This window comes from Pongo pygmaeus, chromosome 16 (assembly GCF_028885625.2).
Source record: "Pongo pygmaeus isolate AG05252 chromosome 16, NHGRI_mPonPyg2-v2.0_pri, whole genome shotgun sequence".
Lineage (NCBI taxonomy): Eukaryota > Metazoa > Chordata > Mammalia > Primates > Hominidae > Pongo > Pongo pygmaeus.
Genome location: NC_072389.2, coordinates 72,423,089 through 72,450,680, shown reverse-complemented (window position 1 = coordinate 72,450,680; position 27,592 = coordinate 72,423,089). Strand labels below are relative to the sequence as shown.

The window sequence follows — 27,592 nt, the reverse complement described above, 5'->3', positions numbered from 1 at the left end:
CACCCTCCATCTGCAGAACTTTCCATCATCGCAAACTGAAACTCAGGGCCCACTAAACACCAACTCCCCATCCTCTCCTCCGCCAGCCTCTAGTAACTATTCTACTTTCTGTCTCTATGAATTTACTACTCTGGGAACCTCACGTGGGTAGAATCCTACAGTGTTTGTCTTCTTGTGATTATTAGCTCCATTTTAAAGGAAGGAGGCTGGGCGCGGTGGCTCATGCCTGTAATCCCAGCACTTTGGGAGGCCAAAGCGGGCGGATCACGAGGTCAGGAGTTCAAGATCAGCCTGGCCAACATGGTGAAACCCCGTCTCTACTAAAACTACACAAAATTAGCCAGGCGTGGTGGCAGGTGCCTGTAATTCCAGCTACTCAGGAGGCTGAGGCAGGAAAATCGCTTGAACCTGGGAGGGCAGAAGTTGCAGTGAGCAGAGATGGCGCCACTGCACTCCAGCCTGGGTGACAGTGTGAGACTGTCTCAAAAATAAAATAAATAAATAAATAAATAAAAATAAAATATAAAGAAAGGAAGGAAGGAAATGGGGCCTGGTGCAGTGGCTTATGCCTGTAATCCCAGCACTTTGGGAGGCTGAAGTGGGTGGATCGTTTCAGCTCAGGATTTTGAGACCAGCCTGGACAACACAGTGAGACCCCATATCTACAAAAAATACAAAATTTAGACAGGTGTGGTGGTGCACACCTGTAGTCCCAGCTACTTGGGAGGCTGAGGTGGGAGGATTGCTTGAGCCCAGCAGGTCGAGGCTGCAATGAGCCGTGACTGTGCCACTGCACTCCAGCCTGGGTGATAGAGCCAAACCCTGTCTCAAAAAATAAAAGTAAAAAATAAAGGAAGGAAATGGAGGCTCAGAAAGACTAAGCCCCTTGCCCACAGTCACCAGCTGGTTAGTGACAGCTAGGATTTAACCCAGGGCTGCCACACAGCCCTTCTGAGTTAGCTGGCATCTTCATGGGTCCTCCCTACTCCAGGTGAAATAGCCTGAGGCCCACTGGTGTCACAGGTGTGAGAGCAAGTATGAGGGGAAGCCCAGACACCTGGCTTTGGCCCTAGAAATAAGTCAAGGAGGCTCCAGTTTTTATGATCACTCCTTTGAATTCGGCATGAAGGTATTCAGCCAGGAGGGGCAGCAGAGGATGCCAAAATCTTTTTCTCCTGCTCTCTGAGGGCCAGCTGGCTTTTCCAGGCCATTTACCCGGGAAGGCAGGGCAAGGGTTAGACAATTTCCCAGAAAGGACACCATGAGACATCCTCCAGAGCCTCTGCCTCATGCCTGGTGCTCACTGCCCATTCTGCACGACATATCTTTCTGGGTGCCCAATGTGTCAGCATGTCTAGGCCCAGGGGAGTCAGGGAGGCTCAGAAACAGACCTTAGCCCAAAAGACCTTATGGAACTAGGTGACGGCAGTGTCACTTGAACATAAGTGACCACAGGGAGGTGGGACTGGCCGAATACTCTACCAGAGGCTCAGTGAAAGGGCTAAGGAAGTCCACGGGCACAGGCCATTTCCAGGTGGGGTGGTCAGGGAAGCCTTGCTGGAGGAGGTGGCACTAAGCTGGGAGGACCTACAAGGGGTTGAGGAGAGGGAGTGGAAGTACAGCCCCGATAGTAGGAACAGCCTGAGCAGAGGCACTAAGGCCTGTGAGTGTCTGTCACTTTTGTTCCTATGGTTAAGGCAGGGTCTGGGTCCTCACTCTCTCCAGCAAGTTCTCTGTAAGAGTGCATGGTTAGTGACGGTTCCTGGAGAGGAGGAAAACGTGGGCTTTCTAGAGAGAAGAAAGGAGCTGTGTTCCCTCATTGGCCTCAGTCTTTCTCTTCCCTCTCCTCATACCCCTCAGAAGTGCAGACATCACAAAGCCCATCTCCCTTCAGAACTAAAGCCACCCTTCTGATAGCTGCATCCCTCCCTAGGGAGAAAGAACTCCAGTGGCTGCCAAGAGCCCCTGCCAGATGCTCCTCCCCACCACCCTGGCATCTTGTGCATAGTAGGTCTCGGGAAATGCCTCCATCATGACTGCTATTGGAAAGGAAGGCAAATCTCCTGTTTGTTGCCCAGAGTGCTGGTTGTGAGTCACCTGGAGTTTCCTAGGTGAGTAAGTCAGAAAGTTGAGGAAGGGGCAGGAACAGGCATGTGGAAAGAGAAAAAAAATGCACTAATATTTTAGAGGAGGGAGTGGGCACCCCCTGTTGTGGAGAATTCATTGAAGTTGTCAAACAGGTGGTAGCATTGGCTAAGATGGCCTTTAAGATGGAGGAGGCTTTGAGAAGCAGACACGAGGAATGGTGGTGAGGGCAGGCCCCCCCAGGCACAGGGAACACGATAGGCAAAGGCCCGGGGGTGGGATGGGGATAGTGTGGGCCACACACAGGAACAAATGGATGTGCCCATTGGCTGAAAGCTGAGATGGGTAAAGAGGAGTCTTGGCATTGAGTTGCCAAGTTGGCATCTCCTTGGAGATGAGAAGGGCCAGAGCATGGCCACTCTGCAGTGGGACTCTCTTGGGAAAGGCATGGATAGCCTTTGGAAGTTTTTTTTTAATTATTATTTTACTTTAAATTCTGGGATACGTGTGCAGAACTTGCAGGTTTGTTATATAGGCATGCATATGCCGTGGTGGTTTGCTGCACCCATCAACCCGTCGTCTAGGTTTTAAGCCCCTCATGCATTAGGTATTTGTCCTAATGCTTTACCTCCCCTTACCCCCCACCCCCTGACAGGCCCCAGTATGTGATGTTCCCCTCCCTGTGGAAGTTCTTGAGCAGGCAATGTTAAAAAGGGTAAACGGGCAACAGTTTCCACAATGGACTAGAGCCCAGAAAGGAGACCACCAAGGGATTCCATGCAAGAGGTAGCAAGATACTGAGCTACCACTGTGTGGAAAGAAGCAAAGAAGGATGAAACAAGACTTATCAACAGGCCATTCCACAGAAACACAGGACTTCTAGTCCATCTTCCTGTTTTTCCATTGGGAAGACCAGTAAGAATTGCCCAAGGTCACCGAGCTGATTATGTAGTTGACATCTACTACACCTAAGATAGCAATCCTTAATCGATTGGTAGTGGCTGCCTGAAGCGTTGTATTGAGTCGTTCTGAGGCCTCATCCCAGATGAACTGGAAAGAATGGCATGATTGATTAATGATGTCTGCCACTAGCAAAGGAATTGAGGAATGGCTTGAGCTCCACCTGTTTGTTGTCTCTGCCCCGTAAGCCTCTCTGTGCCCCAGGGTGAATATTTCTGTCTTCCCCACCTTATAAAATACTTGCAGAGATCAACAAGATCATGTGTACAAAAATGTTTGAAGACTATCAAGGCTGCCTAAGTAGGAGGGGTTGTTCTCATGATTATGCATGCCTGCGTTAGTCACCTTGATCCTGGTGCCAGAAAAAGCACACAGCCCCCCAACATCTTCAACAGCTTTTACCCACCAAATGTCCCCAGTATATTGACTTACTTGTTGACTAAGGAAGGTGTAGTCACAGGTGGCTGCACAGGGGCTGAGACTGGGGAGCAGATGGAGGCCTGACATGTTTATCAACTGCAGATTGAGGGCTCCGTGAGTCACCCAGCTCCTCGGCACATGGAATTGAGGGCAAGCCCACTTTCATGATCAGAAAGAGCCTGACACTGTGAGAAGTTGCAGCCAGTGAGCTGTTTCTGCTCCATATTTTTCAACTCCAGCCTCGGGCCATCATGGGCTTCACTCTGTCCCCTGAACACCACGGCGTCAGGTTAGCCACAGGCAGGACTCCTATCTGTACCTGTGGGTCGTGTCTCCTCACCTGCTTCCAGAAGAGTGGATCCTGAGGTCTGCGGAAGTCCTTTCCAGTGGGCTCAGATCCACAGAGATTTTCTTTCCATGGGGATTTTTGTAGGCAGATGATTTGGGGAAGCAGAGACTAGATTCAGACTCACAGGACCCAGATCGTGACCCCAGCTCTGCCACCCACCGGTTGTGGGACCTTGAGCAAGTCACTTAACCTCTGTGCCTCTGTTTCCTTATCTCTGAAATGGGGATAAAATGATCTGCTCTGCTCAGCTCCGTGGGAAGGGTAAGATTTAATTCTCTGAAATAAACTTGCATTCTCAAAGAACTGCCATGTTTTAAAAGGCCTGCCATACCCATTTTCATATTTGAGTCTCACGGGGCTCCTGTGGGGTACACAGGGCAAGCGTGTGTATGATCCTCATTTTACAGGTGAGGAAATTGAGGCCCAGGGTCAAACTGCCAGTTAACGGTGAAGCTGGGGCTAATTTCAGGTGGCTGTGCTCAGCCTGTTGGGTGAGGGAGTGGTGGGGACACCCTGTCTGAGAGCTCCAGTCAGGTGTTAAAAAGCCAGAAAGGGGACTGCCACTCACCCAGGTCTCCGCCACTGCCCTTCTGCTGTGGGGATGGGGCAAGCCTGCAATCCCCATAGTCTCCCCTGTGCCATCACATACCCTCTCTTCCCGTCACACGCCTTTCCCCTGCCCATCAATCGACTCAGTGAGAGTCTCCCTTCCTCCGAGAGGCAGTTACACAGTACCCATTGGTTGAGCCCAGCCCGGAGTTGGGAGCAGAATAAGTGTGTATTTATTTGTCCCTGAGGAGCCCCTGTCGACCCCCTCAGTGACCTTTGACTCTTGTGTCTGGATGTGGAACATCTGCCTGAGTCACACAGTCTCTGCCTCTCAGGTCTCCTGGAGCCACCAAAAAGATAAAATTTCTTGAATACCTGCATAGTGCCAGGCAGAGCCCTGTGCGGGTTCACGTAGGTCACCACTGACTCCTTGCAGCTCCACGAGGTGTGTCAGTGAAGGAAGCTAAGTTATGCTCCAGCAACCTCTCATTTCCATGGCCTCTACCAGGTTTGTTTCTCACTTATGACTTTTGAAGGCTGGCGGGGACTTCTGTTCCATGTCCTCTTTGTTCTTACTCTGCAACCCAGACTGGCAGAGCAGCTGCCATCAGAAACACGGCTGGTCCCCACGGCACAGAAAAGGCTTGGAGGGCCTTGCATCAGTGATTACATGAGCCATCCCAGAAATGACATACGTCATTTTTGCTCAGAAGCCATTGGCCAGAATGAGTCACGTGACCCCCGTGCAATCACTCAGGTGCTGAGAAACACCTGGAAACAGGAGCAGGGGAAGAACAGCACTAATTATTCCCATCTTACATTTGTGGGCATGGCAGTTGGAAGCCTGCCCATGGGCACACAAGGGAGTAGCCACACTGGGAGCTAATGCAGTCATGGTTGCCCAAAGCTCAGCCCATTTTTTGGCACCATCCTGACCCTGAAGAAGGCTGCCCAGGGCTCAGAAGCAGCCTGGGGATGGTTATAGGGTCTCCAGGGACAGGATGATGTCAGCAGGCCTTTGGGATGGATGTCCTGGCTAGGGCCACTTTAATTTGTGGCATGTTAAAGGAATGATTAAATGGCAAAGTGTTTCCAGGTGGTGTGGTCAGGGAAGACTTCCTGGAGGAGGTGGCACTGAGCTGGGAGGACCCTTCTTGGCCAAATCCTTTGTGGAAAGGACACCTCTGTTCAACAAAGAGGTACCAAGTTTCTCCCAGATGTCTAGCCAAAGCCTCACAGTCCAGCTGAGGAGCTGGGATGAATACAAATGGCAATCAAAAAGTCAGTCTGAAAGGCACCAAGAACACACATCGGGGAAAGAATACCCTCTTCAATAAATGGTGCTGGGAAAACTGGATAGCCATATGCACGAGAAGGAAACTAGATTCCTATCTCACCATATACAAAAATCAAATCAAAATGGATTTAAGACTTATATGTAAGACCCACAACTACAAAACTATTAGAATAAAACATAGAAGAAATGCTTTAGGACATTGGTCCAGGCAAAGATTGTATGAGTAAGATTTCAAAAGCACAGGCAACAGAAACAAAAATTGACAAGAGGGAATATATCAATCAAAAAAGCTTCTGTATAGCAAAGGAAAAAATCCACAGTGAAGAGACAACCTGTAGAATGGGAGAAAACATTTGCAAACTATTCATCCAGTAAGGGACTCATATACCAAATATACAAGGCACTCAAACAACACAACGGCAAAAAACAATCTGATTTTAAAATGATCAGAGAACCTGCATAGATATTTCTCAAAAGAAGATATGCAAATGGCCAAGAAGTATATGAAAATATGCTCAGCATCACTAATCCTTAGGGAAATGCAAATCAAAACCACAATGAGATATTACCTCACCAAGTTAGAACGGCTATCATGCTAACAAAAGACAAAAAATAATGAATACTGGCAAGGACGTGGAGAAAAGGGAACTCTCACACACTGTTGGTGGGAATATAAATTAGTAAAGCCACAATGGAGAACAGTATGGAGCTTCCTCAAAAACCTACAAATAGAACTACCATATGATCCAGCAATCTCACTAGTGGGCATTTATCCAAAGGAAAATAAATCACTATATTGAAGAGATAACTGCACCCTCATGTTTACTGGATTGAAGCACTTTTCGCAATAGCAAAGATATGGGATCAACCTAAATGTCCATAGACAGATAAATGGATAAATGTAGCACACACAATGGAAGATATTGAATTACAAAAGAATAGAATCCTCTCTGTTGCAGCAACATGGATTAACCTGGAGGACATTACATTATGTGAAATAAGTCATGCATGGAAAAATAAATACTGCAAGTTCTCATTCATATGTGGGAGTTTAAAAATGAGCTGGTAGACGTCGAGAGTAGAATTGTGGTTACTAGGGGCTAGGAAGAGTAGAGGAGAGGTTGGTTAATGGATACAAAGTTACAACTACTAGAGAGGAATACCTTCTAAGGTTCTGTAGCACTGTAGGGTGAATACAGTTAACAATAATTTAGTGTATATTTTCAAAAAAACTGGAAGAGAGGATTTTGAATGTTCACAACACAAAGAAAGACTAAATGTTTAAAGTGATGCATATGCTAATTACTCTGATTTGATCATTACACGTTGTATATATGTATTGAAATATCTTTCTGTGTCCCATAGATATGTACAGTTATTATGTGACAAGTAAAAATAAAAGGAAAAATTTTTTAAAAGAGTCAGTCTGTCCCTAGGACAAGAAAAGTAGATGACTGAACAACCACATCTATTTTGTTGCCTCTCAGAACTCACTAGAAAAATAGTAAATAGTGGCTTAAAATATATCTATATATCTGTAAAGATTGGGAAGCAGAAGAAACAACAGCAACAAAATATTGGAAGATGGAAAGCAGATGGGCCACTGTAAATGAAACCCAAGAAAATTGAATACTCACCCAGTAGTGGGAAAAGCAAGAGTCAACCAGGCTTACATTCAGAATTTTTAGAAGGCTCAGAAACTGGAGGCTCCAGATGCCTCTGGAAGTGGAAATGAAGAGGGGCTAAATAAGGGAACTGACTGAAAGTCTGTTTAAGAAAAAGACAGATCTCAGATTCTCTCTCTACCTCTAAATAAATTGATGTCTACAGCTAGATCTCTCACTCCTCTCAAAGATTGGAGGGTTATTTTCTTGAAGGGGTAATATAGGAGGGTCTTTTGACAGCTGGGTACCAGCAAAAGTTGAGGGCAGAGGTCCCATATCACCTGCTGGAGAACTGAGTGAGTGTATTGTGTTGGTGCTGACACCACCTCCCTCCTAGCCCTCTACCCCTATTCTCCACCCAAGCCCTGGCAGCCAGGCTTCTCCTTTCAGGCAGGAGACTGGAATAGTCCTTCCTGAAGAATTTGAGCACCTCAAAAGAGAGGGATGCTGACTTAGGAGCTCCCCAACTAAGTGACCTGGCAGACCTCCCTACAGGGGCACCGGCAGTTGACAACCCACTTCCAGCTAGCTGGCTCGTTCCTCATCATCACACATGAGCCCACAGCCAAAGATTCACAGGCAGCTGAAGAGAGCCTCTAACATGAAAGATCTCTAAGTATCTACCAAACAAACGAAAAAGCAATTTGGAGGAATAAGACTCTGCAAGGGAAGAAATTGCAAAATAAACAAAGAAAACTTGTTATTACTCCAGAAATAGATGAGATGTGCTATGAGAAAAACCTTCAACAACTTAAACCTAATGGAGTTCAATCAAGCAAGGAACAATTCATGAATCAGGCAGCCCTGGAACCAGAATAGGTTTAGAGAGGCTCCAGCATCATCTTTTGGTCAAAGAAGATTTATGGACAGAAAAAGGAAAGTGATGTACAGAAAACGGAAGTGAGGTACAGAAACAGCTGGATTGGTTACAGCTTGGCATTTGCCTTATATAAACATGGTTTGAACAGTTGGCCATCTTTAATTGGCCAAAACTTGGTGATTGGCACAAGAGTAGGTTACAGTCTGTTTACACATCCAATTAGGCTGCAGTTTACCATGTACAGAGAAACCTGTAGGTCAAACTTAAACTATGTAAGAAGATGCCTTTAGGATACACTTAATTTAACAGGTGAGATTATAATCATGAAACAAGAACAGGATCCTATGAAAAAATTATAAAAATAGCTCTTCCTTTTCGCTTCCTCTCTTCCTCTCAATAGTTCAAAAGCCATTCGGTGCAGCAGCATAATGTAGGTAGGTGTGTTCTTGGAGCTGGGGGTCTGGGGTGGTCCAGTGTTTGAGTCCATGTTTTGTTGCTTCAACAGAATACCTGAGACTGGGTAATTTATAATGAATAAAAATTTACTGGCCGGGCGCGGAGGCTCACGCCTGTAATCCCAGCACTTTGAGAAGCCGAGGTGAGCAGATCATGAGGTCAGGAGATCGAGACCATTCTGACTAACATGGTGAAAGCCCATCTCTACTAAAAAATACAAAAAAAGTTTAGCCGGGCGCGGTGGTGGGCGCTTGTAGTCCCAGCTACTCGGGAGTCTGAGGCAGGAGAATGGCGTGAACCCGGGAGGCGGAGCTTGCAGTGAGCCAAGATTGCGCCACTGCACTCCAGCCTGGGTGACAGAGCAAGACTCCGTCTCAAAAAAAAAAAAAAAAAAAAAGACTCATGGTTTTGGAAGCTGGGAGAGCTAAAATCAAGGGTGTGCATCTAGTGAGGGGCTTCTTGCCTTGATACAACACGGTGGGAGGCAGCACATGGGTGAGAGAGCGCTTGAGAAATAGAAGGAAGGGGGCTGAGCTGATTTTTTGAGGAGGATACCGCTCCTATGATAGTAAACCCAATCCCATGATAACAACATTAATCCATTCATGACAACAGAGCCCTCACGGCCTAATCACCTCTTAAAGGTCTCACCTTTTAACACTGTTGCATTGAGGATTAACTTTCCAACACATGAAATTTGGGGGACACATTCAAACCATGGAATTCTGCCCCTGGCCTCCAAAATTCATGTCCTCACATACAAAATTCATTCCATCAAAGTAGCCCCAAAAGTCCAGAGTCTCATCTAAATCAGATATGGGTAAGGCTCAAGGCATGATGAATCCTAAAACAAGTTCTTCTCCAGCTGTGAGCCTATGAGATTAGACAAGTTATGTGCTTCGAAAATACAATGGTAGGACAGACATAGGATAGACGTTCCCATTCCAAGAGGGAGAAATAGGCAAGAAAAGAGAGGTAACTGGTCCCAAGTAAGTCCACAACCCGACAGGGTGCATGTTACATCTTAAAGTGGAAAATAATCTTTGACTCCATGTCCCACCTTCTGAGCATACTGGAGTAGGTTTAGGCCCCCAAGGCCTTGGGCAGCCCCACTCCTATGCTTTGCTGGGCTCAGCCTACAGGCCTACACAAGGAGTCTTGTGCCTGCAGCCCTCCTGGGAATGTGATGCACACTGGTAGCTCTGTCATTCTGGGGTCTCAGGAGTGGCTCCACCCTCATGGCTCCAGTAGGCATTGCTCTAGTGGGACTTTCTGTGGTGGCTGTGACAGCTCTGCCCCCATGGCAGGTTTCTATCTAGGCCCTCAGGCTATCGCATGACATCTTCTGAAATCTAGATGGAGGCCACCATGGTCCCACAGCTCATGCACTCCATACGTCTGCAGAGTCAGCATGATGTGGTTGCTTCCGAGGGTTACTGTGCCTTTCAGAGCTGCAGCATGAGCTGCCACTGGGCCTGGTTGAGTCATTGCTGGGGCAGCCAAGGGGCACTGCACCAGAATACAAGGAGCGGAGTCCTGAGGCAGCCCTGGGCAGCAAGTGCAGATGTCCCACAGGTGCCTCTCTGGATACTTTGGGGTCTAGGTCTGAGCTTCCATTGAAGATCTCTGAAATGCCTTGTAGACCGAGACTCCCTGGAGAAATGGCTGATTCAGAACTGGGGCAGAGAAAGTGCAAGTTGAGTGTGGAGCATCTTGTGGGGCCAGAAAGCAAGGAAGTGCTCACAGAATGATGGGGACATGTCAAAAGGGCACAGGCACCACCCCAAAGGGGCTCCCATTGGTAGCACCAAAATATGTAATGTCGGTAACAGGTTATAATCCATTGAGTAAAATAAGAAACCATGAGTCCATATTCGCATGAATAAATAAAGGAATAAATTGAACAGGATAGTTACATAGTATCAAAGGGCCTCCCACGAAAATACATACCAATTACAAAGAGCGAAAGAATAAGTCGCAGGGAGAAGTCTGGCAGATGCCACCCTCATCGAGTGATCGGAATGGACATCAACAGGAATGGAACAGATGGAAACCCTGCCCCACCTGTGGGCTGCAGCAAAGAGACAGCATCACAGAACAGCCCTGCGGAATTCCCGCCAGAGATGCAGGACCTGAATCCAGTCATGAGAAACATCAGACAACCCCAAAATGAGGGACATCCCACAATAGTGCGGTGGTGGGAATGTCAAGGAAATGCCAAGGAGCTGTTGTAAACAGAAGCCGACTGGGGACTTGACAACTACAAGAAGCATGATTCTGACCTGCATTCTTTGCTACAAAGAACATCATGGGGAAAATGGCAAAACAGTGCGGCACCTGGAGATTACGTGGCAGTGATGCTTCACTGTTTATTTGCTGATTTTGATGGCTATAGCGAGGTTAGTTAGAAGATGATTTTATTTACAGGAAACAGGCACTAAAGAATTTGGTGGCCAGGTGTGGTGGCTCACGCCTGTAATCCCAGCACTTTGGGATGCCGAGGCGGGTGGATCGCCTGAGGTCAGGAGTTCGAGACCAGCCTGATCAACATGGTGAAACCCTGTCTCTACTAAAAATACAAAAAATTAGCCGGGTGTGGTGGTGGGCACCTGTAATCCCAGCTACTTGGGAGGCTGAGGCAGAAGAATTACTTGAACCTAGGAGGCAGAGGTTGCAGTGAGCCAAAATTGTGGCACTGCACTCTAGCCTGGGCGACAGAGAGAGACTCCATCTAAAAAAAAAAAAAGAATTTGGTGAACCTGGGGAGTGATTTCAGCAAGTTACTCTTAATTGTTCGGGGAGAGGGGAAGAATTACTTGTACTGTACTTGCAACTTTTCTGCATGTATGATATTATTTCAAAATGAAAAATAATTAAAACTTAACAGGTAACAAAAAGTGAAGGGGCCTTTGCTCTAGCTTTGGGAGAACGTTTGAAGCCATGTTTCTTTGTTGGTGCGAGGGTGCCCTCTTGTGGTTGTTAAGGCACAATGCAGCACGAAGCTCCAAGCGGGATCTGACACTTGGTTCCTCCTCTACAGCTGTAGATGTCCTCAGAGGTCATCTCATCCAACCCCTTGTCTCTGGCCAGGGTTTCTCCTCACCTAGATCATAAAGATACCTGTGTCTTCAGCCTCCAGAGTTCCAGAATCCCTTTCTGGCCCTGCCGCTGAGAACTGCCCTGAGGGGTACACCCCTTGTAGGTTCTCTGGACATGAAGTAGGCTGTGAGCCAGTGTGATGAGGGGCTGGGCCAGCCACAAGCGCTGCAGAGGATGGAGCCCAGCGGGAAGGGCCCTAACCTCTGCCTGGTCTTGGGCACATCACCTTCCGGCTTGTAACTTCAGTTTCTTCATTTCTGCATTGGAAACCATGAAACTTGCCCAGACTTTCAGGGGAGCTAATGAGAGAAAAAAAATGGGTCCCAGTTTCCAATTAATGGGTGACCACATGTCCGAGGCACCTGGGGAAAGCCTGATTTACGCTTGCTGCCCGGCGTAATTACTAATGATCCCTCGTTCTTGCTCACAAGTGTCTCTGTTCAGAAAATACATCATCTGGTCACCCTACCAAGTATAGATGATATCCCGGGTGAATGATAAATCACACAGTCACTCTGCCACCTGTGGGCTCACTTCCTAATGGATTTTTGAATGGTTTATTCCCACCCATTCCACTTTGGACATGACCCTTGTCAGAGCAATAAATGCAAACTCATGTTAGTGTCACCGTTAACAAATCACAGAGAGTGAGTCCGATCTGAGAGGGGAGCTAAGTCCACCTTTGGGGGCTGGGCACTTGGTGGCCAGCTAGCAGGGCAGCAGCTCTTTCTCTGGAATTCCAGGATCTTGGGCAGGCAGCTGGGCCCCAGGGGCCTGAGCGTGTAGGTTACAAAGTGAATTGTTGAAAAAGATATTTAAGATCATAGTTTAGTTTTGTGATGGAGGAAAATGAAAGCAGCATCTCAGTCCCTCTTTTTGGAAAGGGAAACCCAAGCCTTTGAGTGCTAGGGTGGGGCAGAGGTGGGTGAGAGGTGAGCAAGAGTGACAGCATTTGTGTTTTGGGGGCTGCCACCAGATTTGGTCATCTTGGGGTGGATCTGGCTCTTCCTGGGGTGGGGGCAGGCCTGGGGGATAGGGTGCCCTCAGGATAAGGGAGAGGGTGACAAAGTACCTGGAAGAGGATGGTGGCTCTGGATACTCTGCTGGGAGAGGAGATGAGGAGGTTGTGAGTTCCTGAGATGGAGTCCTGTGCCTGCTCCCCAGTGCAGGCAGGGCCTTGTTGGGCTGGTGGTGGGGGTCAGGGGACTGGACAGGGGTCTTTGGTGGCTCTGGGCACATCCAGCAGAGTGGAACATATCAGTAGCTGGCTCCATGAAGCAGGGGCCAGAGGTCCTGTAGCAGACATTTGCAGAGGAAGGGGCAGCATCAATGTCAATGTCACAGCCTGGGCTGCGGTCCCAGCCCTGCCCCATGTCCTGGGACACTGTGTCCATGAGCAACTTCTTGGAGGATTGAAGAAGGGGTGGGGATATAGAGTGCTGCAGAAATGCTCTAGAAATTGGCCCTTGTGGGCCGGGCGCGGTGGCTCACGCCTGTAGTCCTAGCACTTTGGAAGGCTGAGGTGGGCAGATCACTTGAGGTCAGGAGTTCAAGATCAGCCTGGCCAACATGGTGAAACCCCGTCTCTACTAAAAATACAAAAATTAGCCAAGTGTGGTGGTGGGTGCCTGTAATCCCAGCTACTCGGGAGGCTGAGACAGGAGAATCGCTTGAAACTGGGAGGTGGAGGTTGCAGTGAGCCAAGATCGTGCCACTGCACTCCAGCCTGGGTGACAGAGTGAGACCCGTCTCCAAAAAAAAAAAAAGAAGAAGAAGAAAAAAGAAATTGGCCCTTGTAAAGGGGGTATGATGGAAGGCATGGGGATACAGGTGAACTTGATTTAGAAAACTGAAGGACTGGAACATTTCTTAGACCCAAGTGTAAAGAAGGCTTCAGACCAGCTGTAGGAACTCAATGAGTTCCTCTGAGAGGGACCAGGCTTTCAGCGAGCTGGGCTTGGGGCTCAGCAGAGACTTGGAGTTCAAGTTTCATTTTTCTTCATTATTATTTTTTAAATGTACATTCATGTGCAAAGGGCATATGTTCTAGAAAACAGGTAATATGACTGTTTCTATGACAGGAGGTCATTGTGAAGTGTGCCACTGAGTGGGGTACCTTCCATGGCCAGGTGCTTTGGGACATGATCTCAAACCCTCACATCCACTCTGTAGACAGAGACTATTACCCGCATTTTTCAGATGGGGAAACTGAGACTCCATGGGGAGCCGTGACCCCGCTGAGCTCTTACAGGCAGGTAAGTGATGGGGCTGGGATTTGTCTGTCTGTGTTGTGGCCACTACACCCCACGACCTGCCTGCGCTGTACCCCAGCTCGGCCGCTCATTCCCTGGGCCTCTTTGGGTTTCAGGCCCTGGCCTTTGGAGCTGTGGAGGGAGAGCTCGTGAGGAGGCCTGGAAGACCGCGACCCTGTGGAGGCACCTGGTGGTAGCCTGGGGGTTGCTGATGGGTGGTAGGGTCAGCAGTCAGAAACAGCTGTTTGTTGCCAGGGCGGGGACAAGCCAGGGCCCCGGAACTCCTCTGTGCCTGTCCCTGGCCTGGCCCCAAGCCCTACACTTCACTTCCACCTTGCAGATCTTGCCAACTTGAACCCTACAGAGAAGGGGGTTCTGGGAAAAGCAGTTCTGAACCTCAGGGGAGAGCAAAGGTACCAAGAGACACCCGGCCCAGCACAGTGCCTCCGGGGCCTGGCCTCATCTCTCTGGGTGCAGAGTCCTTCTTTGCAAGGGAAAATCCTTCGCCAGCCCTGGCCTCCTTGGGAGACTCCACAAATGGGTGTGTGCAGGGAGCCTGGCAGCTGCTTTGTGCTTAACACACGTCACTGAGTCCAAATAGAAGGTCTTATCTTAAAACATAACTTACAGAGAACACATGGTGACGCTGTGGGCTGGGAGAGCTTCGTATCAAGGTAGCAGCTGCGTCTTCAGGCTCCTCAGTGTCCTGAGGGAACCGTCAGGCCTCTCAGGGCAGGTGCGGGCTCTGGGGGAAGCTGCAGTTGGGAAGACGTCTTGGCAGCTGCCCCTGCCCCTGACACACACTGGACATGGACACAAACCAGCCCCACCGGGCCCCCTGCCGCAGCCTGGAGCCAGGTAGTGTGGCTCAGCACTGTGACCTCGCAGGGGGCCCTGGGCTCCTACATTCTGAAGGGAAAGACGAGGGAGGGAGGGAGACAGGACAGGGAGGTAGGGAGCCATTTCCATCCCTCTCTGGTTTCCTCTCCCTGTCCTCCTCTCTTCTCTCTGACCATCCTTAGGGGCCCTCAATGCTGTACATGTTACAGAGTCCCCCTTTCTCCCTATGGCCCCTGCTCTGGCATTAAGATGTGGGGATGAGAGGAGAGCAGGGCCCTTTCCCTGCCCCCAGAGCTGGCCCTGCTGGGGGTTCAGGCGCCTGTCTCTAGAGCAGGTAGCCTGGGCAGCTGCTTTCAGAGAGGACTTTGTGCAAGTGACCCCATGCTTTCTCTTCCTGAGGAGGAAGCACCACCAGAAGGAAGCCTGGCCTGGGGTTCCCAGAATGAAGCCAAACTCCATCACCCCTCTCTCACGCCAATCCCTACCTCCCCCAAACACCCCCTCAACTTTCCCCACAGAATTAGCCAATTAGAAAAAGCTTCTCTTCCTAGGGGCTGTAGAGAGGCAGCCCCAAGTGGAGTGAGCTGTGCTGGGACAAGGGGCAAAGATGCGAGTCTGAGTCCAGCACCTGCTGTGGGGTGGCTGTGAACCTTTGGGTGAGTTTCTTTCTAAGCTTTGGACCTGAGTTTCTGCCTGTGATGAGCAAGCTTGCACCTGCCTCACCAGCCCATAAGCAGGATGGGTGGGAGGTGAGTTCAGCCCCCAGCACAGTGCCAGGTGCATGGTAGACATGCAATAAAGTACAATGTGGGATTTATTCTTCCCCGAGATGGAGTCTTGCTCTATTGCCCAGGCTGGAGTGCAGTGGCACAATCTCACCTCACTGCAACCTCTACCTCCCGGGTTCAGGCGATTCTCCTCCCTCAGCCTCCCAAGTAGCTGGGATTACAGGCATGCACCACCATGCCCGGCTTTTTGTATTTTTAGTAGAGACGGGGTTTCACCATGTTGTCCAGGCTGCTCTCAAACTCCTGACCTCATGATCCACCCACCTGGGCCTCCCAAAGTGCTGGGATTACAGGCTTGAGCCACCACGCCCGGCCTTTTTTTTTTTTTTGAGACAATATCACTCTGTTGCCCAGGCTGGAGTGCAGTGGCACGATTGCAACTCACTGCAACCTCCAACTCCTGGCTTCCAGCAATCCTCCCACCTCAGCCTCCCAAAGCTCTGGAATTACAGATGTGAGCCACTGTGCCCGGCCTATATGTATTGTTTTTTGTTTGTTTGTTTGTTTGGGACATGGTCTCGCTCTGTCACCCAGGCTGGAATGCAGTGGTGCCATCTTGGCTCACTGCAGCCTTGACCTCCCAGGCTCAAGCGATCCTCCTACCGCAGCCTCACCAAATAGCTGGGACTACAGGCTCACGCCACCATGCCTGGCTAATTTTTTTTTGTTGTTGTTGTAGAGATGGGATTTCGCCAGGTTGCCCATGCTGGTCTTGAACTCCTGGACTCAAGTGATCCACCTGCCCTGGCCTCCCAAAGTGCTGGGATTACAGGCTGTATATTGCTAAAGAAAGAAAAAGCACTAATGGCTGAGGCTAGAGAGACCTTGCTGAGGAAGAGGGAACCTAAAATGGGAAATAGCGGCCTGGTAAAGAGGTGTGGCCAGAGGACAGCCTGGAGCAGAGCCAGGAGAAACTGCTCTGGGTGAAGAGGTGAGTCTGGGAGCTTTGGAGGGGGTGTACGGAGAGTGAGCTGTTGACCTGTTTCTAACACTAAGTCCTCTTTGAGTGGTCCCACCTCTGATGACATCTCCATCCCCTTAGCTCTGCAGGCCAGAAACCCAGGAGGCAGCTTTAGTACTTCCCCTCATCCCATATCCAATTCATCTGCAAGCCTTGCTGAGTTTGCCTCCTAAAAAGCTCTTGCATGTGCTCACTTCTCATGCCCTGGCAAACCATGAGAAGAGAAGAGGGATAGGCATGAAGGCTGGGCAGCCAGAGGGTTGGACTGCAGTGGTCCCAAGCCCTTGCTGCATTTGTGCAACACACCCTGGTGTGTGGCCCAGTACAGAACATAGCCCCACTTTGCTGCGCCGAGGACGTGGACATCTGATCTAAGCTTGGCCCCTTTGCTTCTTCCAAGCTGGAGGTGGATTATAAGTGAGTGATGAGAAGAAGTAAGGGCAGTTCTGTACTCATCCTCGCAGCAAGGCCCAGGGCCAGTGGTGGCCACCTCACCAGGTAATCCCTGCAGTGTGGATCCAGCTGGGGACGGAACGCCTGGCTTCCCTCACCCCTGTGCATTTCCTATGCCTGGGTCTCCCGCCTTCGCATCAGCTCTGAGCACTGCTCAAGAGCCTTCCAATGTGTTCCCTGTTTAATACATGGTTGGTTTCTGTTAGGGTCTGGCTACAAAATGAGCTGCAATCGAACCCAGGAGTTCAGAGACAAGGTGGATGGATCAGGATTTGGGTGGAGGACTTCTGGAAGGAGGTGGGACTTGAACAGAAGTTTAAAGGAAGGGAGAGGGCTTTCCAGGGGAAGGAAAGTCTGCCCACAGTGAAAGGAAAGCTAGAACAGTGAGCAGCAATGAGGTGAGGGAGCGTTTCTGGGAATAGAAGGGAACTTTGGGAGCTCCCTAATTTATAGCCCCTTCCTGGTAGGACCAGCCCTGACTCTAAGTACGTATCACTGTCATTTCACTAAAATGAAAACTGCCTCAAGATTCATTTATGCATATGGCTTTCATTAGGAGGTAGGATTAACTCACTTCATTTGTTCATTCATCAGATTTAACTGGGTGTCTACTTAGTGGCAGGTGCTGTGTTGGTCACTGGGGACACTGAGATGAATACATATAATCCTTGACCAATCCACAAATTCAGTTCAGATGGACAGACAGGTACCATTCCAATGCAGCATGGCAAGGCTATGCCGGGGAATTACAAGAGCTTTGGGGACACAAAGGAGGCAGCAGGGACCTCTGCCTGAGATGAGTCAGAAAAGAACTTCAGAAAGCAGGTTTCAGTTCACACTAACAAGTCAATGACTAATATGGCATGAGATCTGTTCCTGAGACAGATGAGCAAGTTAATATCTGCCTCATTTGCCTGGAGTCAGGATTGATAGACAGGTTTTGACAGCCAGTAGGGAAGCAGGATAGTGCTGTAGTTAGAAGGATAAGCTTTAACACCAGAATACCTGGATTCGAGCCTCAGATCTGCTATATATATGCCATCTGACCCAAGCCAATGACTTAGCCTCTCCGAGCTTGTTTCCTTAACTGGAACATAGGAATAAAAAGAGGATTTACCTCATAGAATTTGGGGGAAGATGAAATAAGATAATACAAACAGGGTACCCAGCACACAGTTAACACTCAGCACATGTCAAATAAAAAGTTAAGCTCACTCTGAAGAGGGGAGAGGATAACTTAGGAGAATGAAAGGCCTCAAAAGTAAGGCTGAGAAAATAAAATGTAAATAACAGTAACCAAAGAATATTATATGTTATCATCAATGCATGTATAGATATGCTTGTTTTCCTCATATAATCTTCCTCACAACCCTGTGAAGCAAGTCTTATCATCTTCATTTTCAATTCTATTTGTTGCAACCCCTTCCTTTTATAGACGAGGAAACTGAGGCTCAGAGGGGAAGCCATTTCCCCAAGGCCTCGCACACAGCGTGAAGATGCAGTCTGGGTCTTCAGGCCACGCACCTGTGCTTTTGTTTGAGCCTCGTAATGTGGCTGCCTGGGAGGGCTGGAGGGGACCCTGGCCTGAGCCAAGGCTGGGAGGCTGCACTGGGTGCTGCAGGTGTGACTGATGAGGAGACAGAGCTGGCTGAAGTGGAGGCTTTGCACTGGGGAGCAACCAGGAGGGTTCAGTGGCGATCCCTGAGGGAAGTGGGCAGGGAGGCGAGGCAGACGCCTTACAAATGAAAATGCAGAAGCCAAATGTTTTAGCCTTTTTGGGGCAGAGGGGTGGCCTGCAGGGACTGGAGGCAGGGTCTGGTGGCAGAGCTCTGGGCTCCTGCACTAGGGGAATGTCCTCCCTGAGCCAGGCTTTTCCACATATCTCCTCTTGCCCAAGTAGACATTATAATTCCTCCTCTGCCATTCAGAACACGGAGGTTCGGAGAAGTGCAGTCACTGGCCCAGGGTTACAGAGAAAAGAAGTGGCAAACCATCACTCAAACCAGGGTCTTCTGTCTCTGATGCTATCTTCCTTCCAAAACATGATCCTAGCAGCTAATGAGAATCGTTGACAACTGACTAGGAGCCACAGACAGTGCCAAGCGCTTTACCTGGATTACCTGTAACCTGTAATGTCCCTCCCTCATTTTATGGAGTAGGAGCCTCAGGCTCAGAGAGGTTATGTGAGATGCCTGAAGCCACACAGCATTATAACTCAGATCTTTCTTGACTCAGAAGCCCACACTCCTTTCTCTATAGCTTGTTTCCTGAAGTGTGTTCCATGGCATGCCCATTGGCATCCTGGCAGTGGAGGTGTTGGTGAACAAACATTTTGGGAAACATTGGGTTAGACAGTGATCTTCATGTTAAGGTTTCTCAGAACCTGTATTAATCTATTTTGTGAATCTCTGACAGTGGAAATTGGTATACACAAACTGATTTGGTCCTTAGAACTCTTTTATCATTAAACATTGCATTGGTTAGAAATGTGTTGAGTTGCAAATAAGAGAACCACCTCCCTCAGTAGTGGCCAGGAACCAGTACAGGAATAAGCAGTCCAGGGCTGATGTGGTGGCTCAGACGTGGCACTGGGAACCCAGACTCCTTCCAGCTTCCTGCTCTGCCCTCCTTAACATGTAGCTTTCATCCTGATGGTTGCAAAACGACCACAGCCCTTTCAGCCACCACAGCTACATTCCAGGCAGGAAGAAGGAGAAGGCAAGGTACAAAGGTGAGTTTGAACCTTTATAACTGGAATCATCCTCCAGCTGACTTCTGCTTACATCTCATTGGCCAGAAGTATGTCACTTGATCACTCTAGATGCAAAGGAGCCTGGGAGAGCAAGTATTTCTAAGGAGCACATTATCAGTTGAATGGAATCAGAGGTCTATGGGTAAGAAAGATGGGGAGGATGGATACCACAAAACCCCTTCTGGGATTAGTGTTCTGTGAACCTAATTTGGAATATGTTGCTCTATACTCAAGCACCACCCCCTCCCCTTTATTTTTCTGCCCAAAGTCAACTCACTTTCCAAGGCCTACAAATGGTCCCTCCTCTGCCAAGGCTCTCAGATTTCCCCTACCTCCTACTTCATACCCCTTCCTCCTTGGCAGTTGGTGCACTCCTTATCAGTACATTGTGGGTTGTGCAAGAGTGAGGAATACGGAAGTCCAACTCCCCTATTTTGTTACCTATCTGCTGCTGGAGGGCAAGGACATATCTTACTTGCATAGGATCTACTGCAGGGCAAGCCCTGGCACAAAAGCCAATTAATTGTATGAATGGAGTGAAGAGGCAGAAAGTGGTTCAGAAGGCCTTGCTTGGTTAATTGAAGCAAGCACCAACTTAAGCCAGTATAAACAGAAAAGCAGACTCTTTAAGAAGGATCCAGAGGGCTTTGGGGAACACAGGGCCAGAATGTAGGCAGGGCTCAGGACAGGATGGGGACAGTCTGAAAGGGCATTAGGATGCCAGGCAGCCTCTCTCCACATGGGTTATTTCATTCCTGTCTTAGAACCTTGGGGCTGCTATAACAAAATGCCATAAACTGGGTGGCTTATAAGCAACAGAGATCTATTTCTCATGGTTCCAGAGGCTGGGAAGTCCAAGACCAAGCTGCTGGCAGATTCCGTATCTGGTGACGATGGCCTGCTTTCTGGTTCAGAGATGGCACCTTCTCACTGTATCCTCATATGATGAAAGGGGCAAGGGTCTTTCTGGGGTCTCTTTATAAGGGCACTAATCCCACTTATAAAGGCTCCACTCTCATGATCCAGCCACAGGCCCCACCTCCTAATACCATCACTTTGTGGGTGAGGGTTTCAACACATAAATTTAGGGGACAGGCAAATATTCAGACCAAAGCAGTTTTGCACTGTCTACAGTCCCCTTTTCTCTGCATCTCTGTCTAGGAGGCAGGAAGAAGATGGTGGTCCCTCGGTTCCCAGTGTAAATCAGCTCCAGACCAAACTGACCCACTTGGTCCAATTCCTTAGCCTGGGGAAAGACTCTGAGCATCCCAACTTGGGTCAGGTATCACCACTGGTGTCTTCCAGGGTGGGCCAATCAATTGAGTCCACCAGAGAGGGGTGGGGAGGAGATAGTAGGGCTCATGCAGTGCAGTGGGTGAGGGACAGTTAAAGCAGATACCCCAAGATGTGACTACCTCAACTTCAGATGTTGTCATATAGCAGGGGTCAGCAGATGATGACCCATGGGCTAAATCCAGCCTGCCACCATTTTGGTAAGTAAGGTTTTATTGGAACACAGCTATGCTCATCCATTTATGTATTGTCCGTGGCTGCTTTCACACTGCAACAGTGGAGTTGAAGAGTTGTGACAAAGACCATGTGGGCTGCAAAGCCAGATATTTTTTTATCTGGCCCTTTATAGAGCCTGTTTGCCAATGCCTGTATTATAGGGAAGAAGAATGTCTGTCGAGGAGATAGGGGGAAAGGATCTGTCGTTCAGATCTGTATCCCCAAAGGCTATGGCAGGGGCAGCTGGATGGATGGACGGACGGACAGATGGACAGATGGACAGATGGATGGATGGATGAATTAGAAAGGCAGAAGCTGGAGCCGCTGCGAGTTCTCAGACCACTTCCTTGGATTTTGAGCAGCGCAGAGGGACGCTGGGGAATGGTGTTTTTTCCTCCTCCTTCGCTCAGCCCCACATCTGCTCTTAATTGAGGCGTAGTGGTACAAGCCTGATTGGGAATAGCAGGGGCTGGGATGTGGTGAACATTAGGGAATAGTCACTTGGCAGGCTCCGGAGCTGCCAAAAACGAAAGTGTGCCGCTCGGCCAGATGTTCGCTTATTACCATCCGCTCTTCCTCAAAAACGTTTTAAGGGAACATTTGTTTGTTGAGGAAACACAGCTGTTCCCAGGGAAATGGGTTTCCCTCCTTTGGGCAGAGAAGTGGGCGAGGGGACTGTCGGGAGAGGGACACTGGGGACGCCGTGGGTGGGTGGCAGCGAAAGACTCTCTGTCCGGCCAAGGGTGGGGGTCTGCGTTGACCGCCCTTCGGGACGGACATCCGTCCATCCTTTAGAGACTGTCAAGTCCTGGTGCTCGCCTTGCAGCCTGACTTTCTCCACACTCGTGCGAAGGAGGGACTGCTAGCTGGGTTTCCCAGAGAAGGAAGCAGAGGCTGAAAGGTGAAGTGACTTGACCAAGGCCACAGGCTCATCAGTGGCTGAGCCCAGCCCTGCAGCTGGACTCTGGTCACTAAGACTCTGGCCCGTGCACAGGCCCCTTGTGCTCTGGCTTAGTCTGGGGTGTGTCACCTTTGGGTCTCGGCCTTAGAATCTCCACTTTCCAGCTTGCTTGCACTTCTGCCTCTGCATCTCACTTTTAATTTCCTGTATCTCTTTGTCTCTTCCTTCTCAACCCTGGGCTTCTGTGTTTTCCACTTGATTCTGCCTGCCTCCCACTCTGCCCTTCTCAGGGGACCATGTCAGCATCTGTGGGTGTGCAGCTGCGGCTGAGCGGGTCTCTTCCTCCATCTCTGTCTCCCTGTTTCTCTGACTCACCCCCTGTGTCCCTCTCCACCCCTGTCTTTCTTTGTGCCCAGCCAGTGCCCCAAGACACCATGTTGGTGTCTGGGGAAGGATCTGTATGATTTTGCCTCCACTGGGGCAACTTACTTTTCTCTCTCCCTGGTAAATATTTCTTTTTTTTTTTCTTTTTCTTTTTTTTTTTTTTCAAATAGTGCTTTTCAAGTTGTGTGTCATGACCACTGATGGATCATAAAATCAATTAATAAATGCTAGGTTGTGACCAGTAACTAAAAAAAGGGGGAAAAAAAAGGATAGAAAATATCCGAATGTGTTGTACATACTATTTTGTGAATTATTTGTTTCAGTTCTCTGTGTGGATCTGGATTCCAATGTAAAATATTTTCACAATGAGATTTGATTAAAAATGTTTGAAAACCATTGAGTAAAAGTGCTTTGGCCACAAGTAGCAGAAAAGTTTGACCCAAAAGGCCCCCAAAGAAGGACTTAATTATCACCACTACAAGAAGCCCAGGGGGCGGGGCTGGTGAATCAGGGGCTGAACAATATCATCAGGGAGTCAGGTTCTTTCCTGTTTTGCCCTTGACCCTCCTCAGTGAGCCAGCTTTCTGCGCTCACGGTCACAAGGTGGCTGCTGTGGCTCCATCCACCCTGGCAGGTCCAGGAGAGAAGGAACTATCTCCTCCCTGATACCCCTTTGTAAAAACCAGGAAATCTTTCCTCTCACATTTTACTGGCCAGGACACATGCCCACCTCTTAACTTGTCACTGGCAAAGGAGGCAGGTTTACCATGAATGGCTTCACTAATCAGAGTAGAGCTCTTCCCACAGCGGATGGCTGTGCAGAGGAGAGTGGGCAACAGAGGCCAGGGGCTTCTCTTGCCAAGGAGAAGATGGAGAAGCCTGTGGGCCGCGCTGCCACCATCTGCCCCAGCCTCTCACGTCCCTTCTGCCTGGGTGCCTGCCTCAGTGTCCCTTTAGTCCCTCTTTCGGTCTGTCTTGAGGGGAGGCCATGGTGTGTGTGGGGTATCATTTAGGCTCTCTGTGTTCATTTCCTGTGGCTGCTGTAACAAATCACCACAAACTGGGTGGCTTAAAGCAACAGAAATAAATTCCCTCACAGTTCCGGAGGCCAGAAGCCCCAAATCAAGGCCAGCAGGGCTGGGATACCTCTGAAGGCTCTAGGGGAGAATCCTTCCTTCACTCCTCCAGCTTCTGGTGGCCCCAGGCATCTTGGCTTTTGGCAGCATCACTCCTGTCTCTGCCTCTGTCTTCCCATGGTGTGAGCATGTGAGCCTGTGCGTGTGTGTGTGAGAGCATGTGTGCGTGTGTGCATGAGTGTGCATGTGTGAGTGTGTGAGCCTGTGCATGTGTGAGTGTGAGCATGTGCGAGCATATACATGAGTGCATGTGAGTGTGTGAGCATGTCAGCCTGTGCATGTGTGTGAGTGTGAGTATGTGTGAGTGTGTGCATGACCCTCAACTTAATTACATCTGAAAAGACCTTTTGTTCCAAATAAACTCACATTCACAGGTTCCTGGATGTGGGAATATATTTGGGGGTCACCCTTCAACCAAGGCAGTAGGGCCTATGAGCTGTTAGAAAAACATCCCTGATCCCTCCTTGAGGGTTATAGGGCCCCATTGTTTCTATTCACTGTGAGCCTCTTAGACCACACTTAGTAGCTTCTGCTGATGAGGTGACTCGAGGTGGGCCCCTCCATCATTTACACTAACAAGATAATTCAGGAGAAGGACTGTCTTATGTCAGGAAAAGCAGTCATGGCATTAGAGAGCTGGGGCTTTGAGTCATAGTACATCAGTCTGACCTCTGGGGAGGGGAGGTGGGCTGGAGATTGAATTCCATCATGTGGGCAATGATTCCATCAATTACGGCTATATGAAACTCCAATAAAAACTCTGGACACTGAAGCTTGGGTGAGCTGCCCTGGTTGGCAGTCCTCTGAGTTGGTCACATTCAAAGCTGAGAGGGTGATGTGTCCCTGAGGGTAGTGGGGACTTTGCATTTGAAATCCACCCATACCTTGCATACATGTCTCTCTCTCTGGTTGGCTCTGATTTGTAACCTTCTGCTATAATAAAACTATAATGGCCAAAAAGACAAATGCTGTAGGATTCCACTTATACAAGGCACCTAGGGGGTCAAATTTATGGACACTGAAACTGTTCCAGGGTGGTTGCCAGGAGCTGGAAGGAGGGATGGGGAATGGTTGTTTGATGAGTACAGAGTTTCAGTTTTGGAAGGTGACAAGCATTCCCAAGATTGGCTGCACAGCAATGCAAGTGTGCTTAGCACTGCTGAACTGGACACCTAAAAATGGCCAAGATGGTAAATTTTATGCTAGGTGTATGTTACTACAGTTTAAAAAATTATAATCTTAAATATAGTGCCTTTCTGAGTCCTGTGAGTCTTTCTAGCAAATTATCAAACCTGAGGGTGATCATGGGAACTCCTAAATTTGTAGCCAACTGGTTAGAGAGCAGGTGGCCTGGGGAACCCGTGAGCTTGCAGCTGTCTGGAGTGAGGACAGTCTTGCAGAGGACTGTGCCCATTACCTGTGAAGTGTGGCCATGCTCCACGTAGACGAGAAAAGGGGAGGAAGAAAGTGAGAGCTGACTTTTGCACCAAGTGGCTTTTAGAATCCCACCCAGCCCTGAGTTTCTGTGATTCCTTTACAAAGACCCCCAGCTCCGGAGCACTGCCCCCTGTCCACCACCACCTATCTGTTCCACTTACCAGTGCTGGGCTCCTTCCCCTGATTCCCTTTTTAGGATGTGTGTGTATGAGTGTGAGTGTGTGTGTGTGTGAGCATGAGTGTGTGTGAGTGAACATGAGAGTGTGTGAGTGAACGAGTGTGTGTGAGTGGGAGCATGTGTGATCCTGTGCGTGTGTGTGACTGTATGTGAGCATGTGTGTGCCTGCATGAGTGTGTGTGAGACCATGTACACAAGTGTGCATGTGAGTGTGTGACCATGTGTATGAGTGTGAGTGCATGTGTGTGCGTGTGTGAGTGTGTGCATGAGTGTGCATGTGGGAGCATATGCATGTGTGTTTGTGTGTGAGCATGTGTGAGCATATGCATGTGTGTGAGCATGTGTGAGCATATGCATGTGTGTGAGCATGTGTGAGTGTGTGCATGAGTGTGCATGTGTGAGTGTGTGAGCATGTGAGCATATGCATGTGTGAGCATGTGCATGAGTGTGCATGTGTGTATGTGAGCCTGTGCAAGTGTGAGCATGTGTGAGCGTGTGCATGAGTGTGCATGTGAGTTTGTGAGCCTGTGCATAAGTGTGAATGTGAGCATTGCGAGCATGTGCATGAGTGCATGTGTGAGTGTGAGCATGTGTGAGCACGTGCATGAGTGTGCATGTGTGAGGAGCATGTGTGTGAGTGCATGTGTGAGTGTGTATGTGTGAGAGTGTGCGTGAGTGTGCATGTGTGAGTGCATTCTCTTCCCATCAGGACTGTGAGCTCCTCTAGGCCTAGAACTACACTTTCTACCTTTCTGTTGCTTGCACCACCAAAGTGTTTCCTGATGAACGGATCCAGACCTCTCTCTCTTCCCAGCCTGAAGGGCTGCCTCTTTGGTGGGCACTCACTGTCGTGCTTCTATGGTAAGAGTTTTGTTTCTTTGAGTTTGTGCTGGATTGCTCTTTGGAGTCCTTGTAGACAACAGGAAGGAAGAGAGCTGTTCAGCTACAATCCAGCACAGTGACTAACAAAACAAACAAAACACTGCCTGGCTGCACCCCGAGCTCGCCACCCCCACCTGTGGTCCTGAGGCCACGAGGAGGGATCAGACCCTCCTTCCCTAGGATGACCTCGCAGTCCCTGGGGATGCGGACTGTTTAATTAGAACACCTTCAGTCGGAAACGCTCATCCATTTATAGGGAAAACAGCAACAGGCTTTTAAGGACATGCCATAAGTTTTACAGTTATTGGATTTTTCAACTTGTTTACAAAAGCAATATTGTTAAATGGCCAACGGCCAGGCCCAGTTGTTTTTCCTCCTGTGCCTTCTGACGACAGGAAGGCATATTATCTACCCCCAGCCAGCTCCCGGGAGGTGTGTGCAACAGCATTCCATTTTGCTATCTGTTTAATTATCCATTCAGCCCAGCTTACACTAAAGCTCTTTCTCGTTTATTCACAGCCAGATCTGCTCTGGAATGCAGCAAAGCGCTCCTTCCTGCTTTCTCAGCCCCTGCAGCAGCTCCTGCTTCACTCCAAGAAAATGCCAGCCCCCTAAGAACCTGTCCCTTTAGAACAGTGGATCCAAAAGCTGACCCAAGAGACCTTGAACTTAACACTTCTGTGTCATGGGCTCCTTCTTAATGATAGAAAGAAGATTGCTTTAGAAGACTGGTTTGCAAACCAGTCTGCTGGGCACTAGAAGCCTTGGGAAGATTTGAAAAATAAATCTTATTGGCCTCACCATTTCACATTCTGACTTAGAGGGTGTGGGCTCTCTAATCTGATTGTGTTTTTTTCTGTTTTTGTTTTTGATTTTGAGACAGAGTCTTACTCTTTCACCCAGGCTGGAGTGCAGTGGCGTGATCTCGGCTCACGGCAACCTCCACCTCCCAGGTTCAAGTGATTCTCCTGCCTCAGCCTCCCGAGTAGCTGGAATTCCAGGCACGCACCACCACACCTAACTAATTTTTGTATTTTTAGTAGAGACAGGGTTTCACCATGTTAGCCAGGCTGATCATGAACTCCTGACCTCAAGTGATCCATCCACCTCGGCCTCTTAGAATGCTGGGTTACAGACATGAGTCACCGTGCCTGGCCTAATCTGAATTTTTGAAAGCTCCCGCAGGTAATTTTGATACCTAGCAGCTGGAGCTGGAGTCCTTTGGCCTTGATCACCTCTGCCTGTCTTTGCCCCTGAAGTTCTGTGATGCTCTCTCCTGATGGTGGGTGAGGGTGGGAGGCCGGACCTCCTCTCACTGTTCTTACGAGCACTAGGTAGGAACTCCACACCTGCCCAGCTGGCTGGGCTTGAGTGAGCTCACACCTGGAAAAGTCATCTTAGGGAAATATCCAGGTGGACA

At 49.0% G+C, this 27,592-nt stretch overlaps 1 protein-coding gene and 1 long non-coding RNA gene across 2 annotated transcripts in view; one reads left to right on the top strand and one right to left on the bottom strand.

The window, feature by feature from the left end:
• ZWILCH (zwilch kinetochore protein) overlaps window positions 1-27,592 on the bottom strand; it is a 526,447-nt gene that overhangs the window by 47,001 nt on the left and 451,854 nt on the right. The gene's annotated exons all lie outside the window — the stretch shown is intronic.
• LOC129013594 (uncharacterized) lies at window positions 1,936-26,982 on the top strand. The gene is made up of 3 exons (XR_008494036.1): window positions 1,936-2,111; window positions 16,259-16,510; window positions 26,692-26,982. It is a non-coding gene; the product is annotated as an uncharacterized LOC129013594 (long non-coding RNA).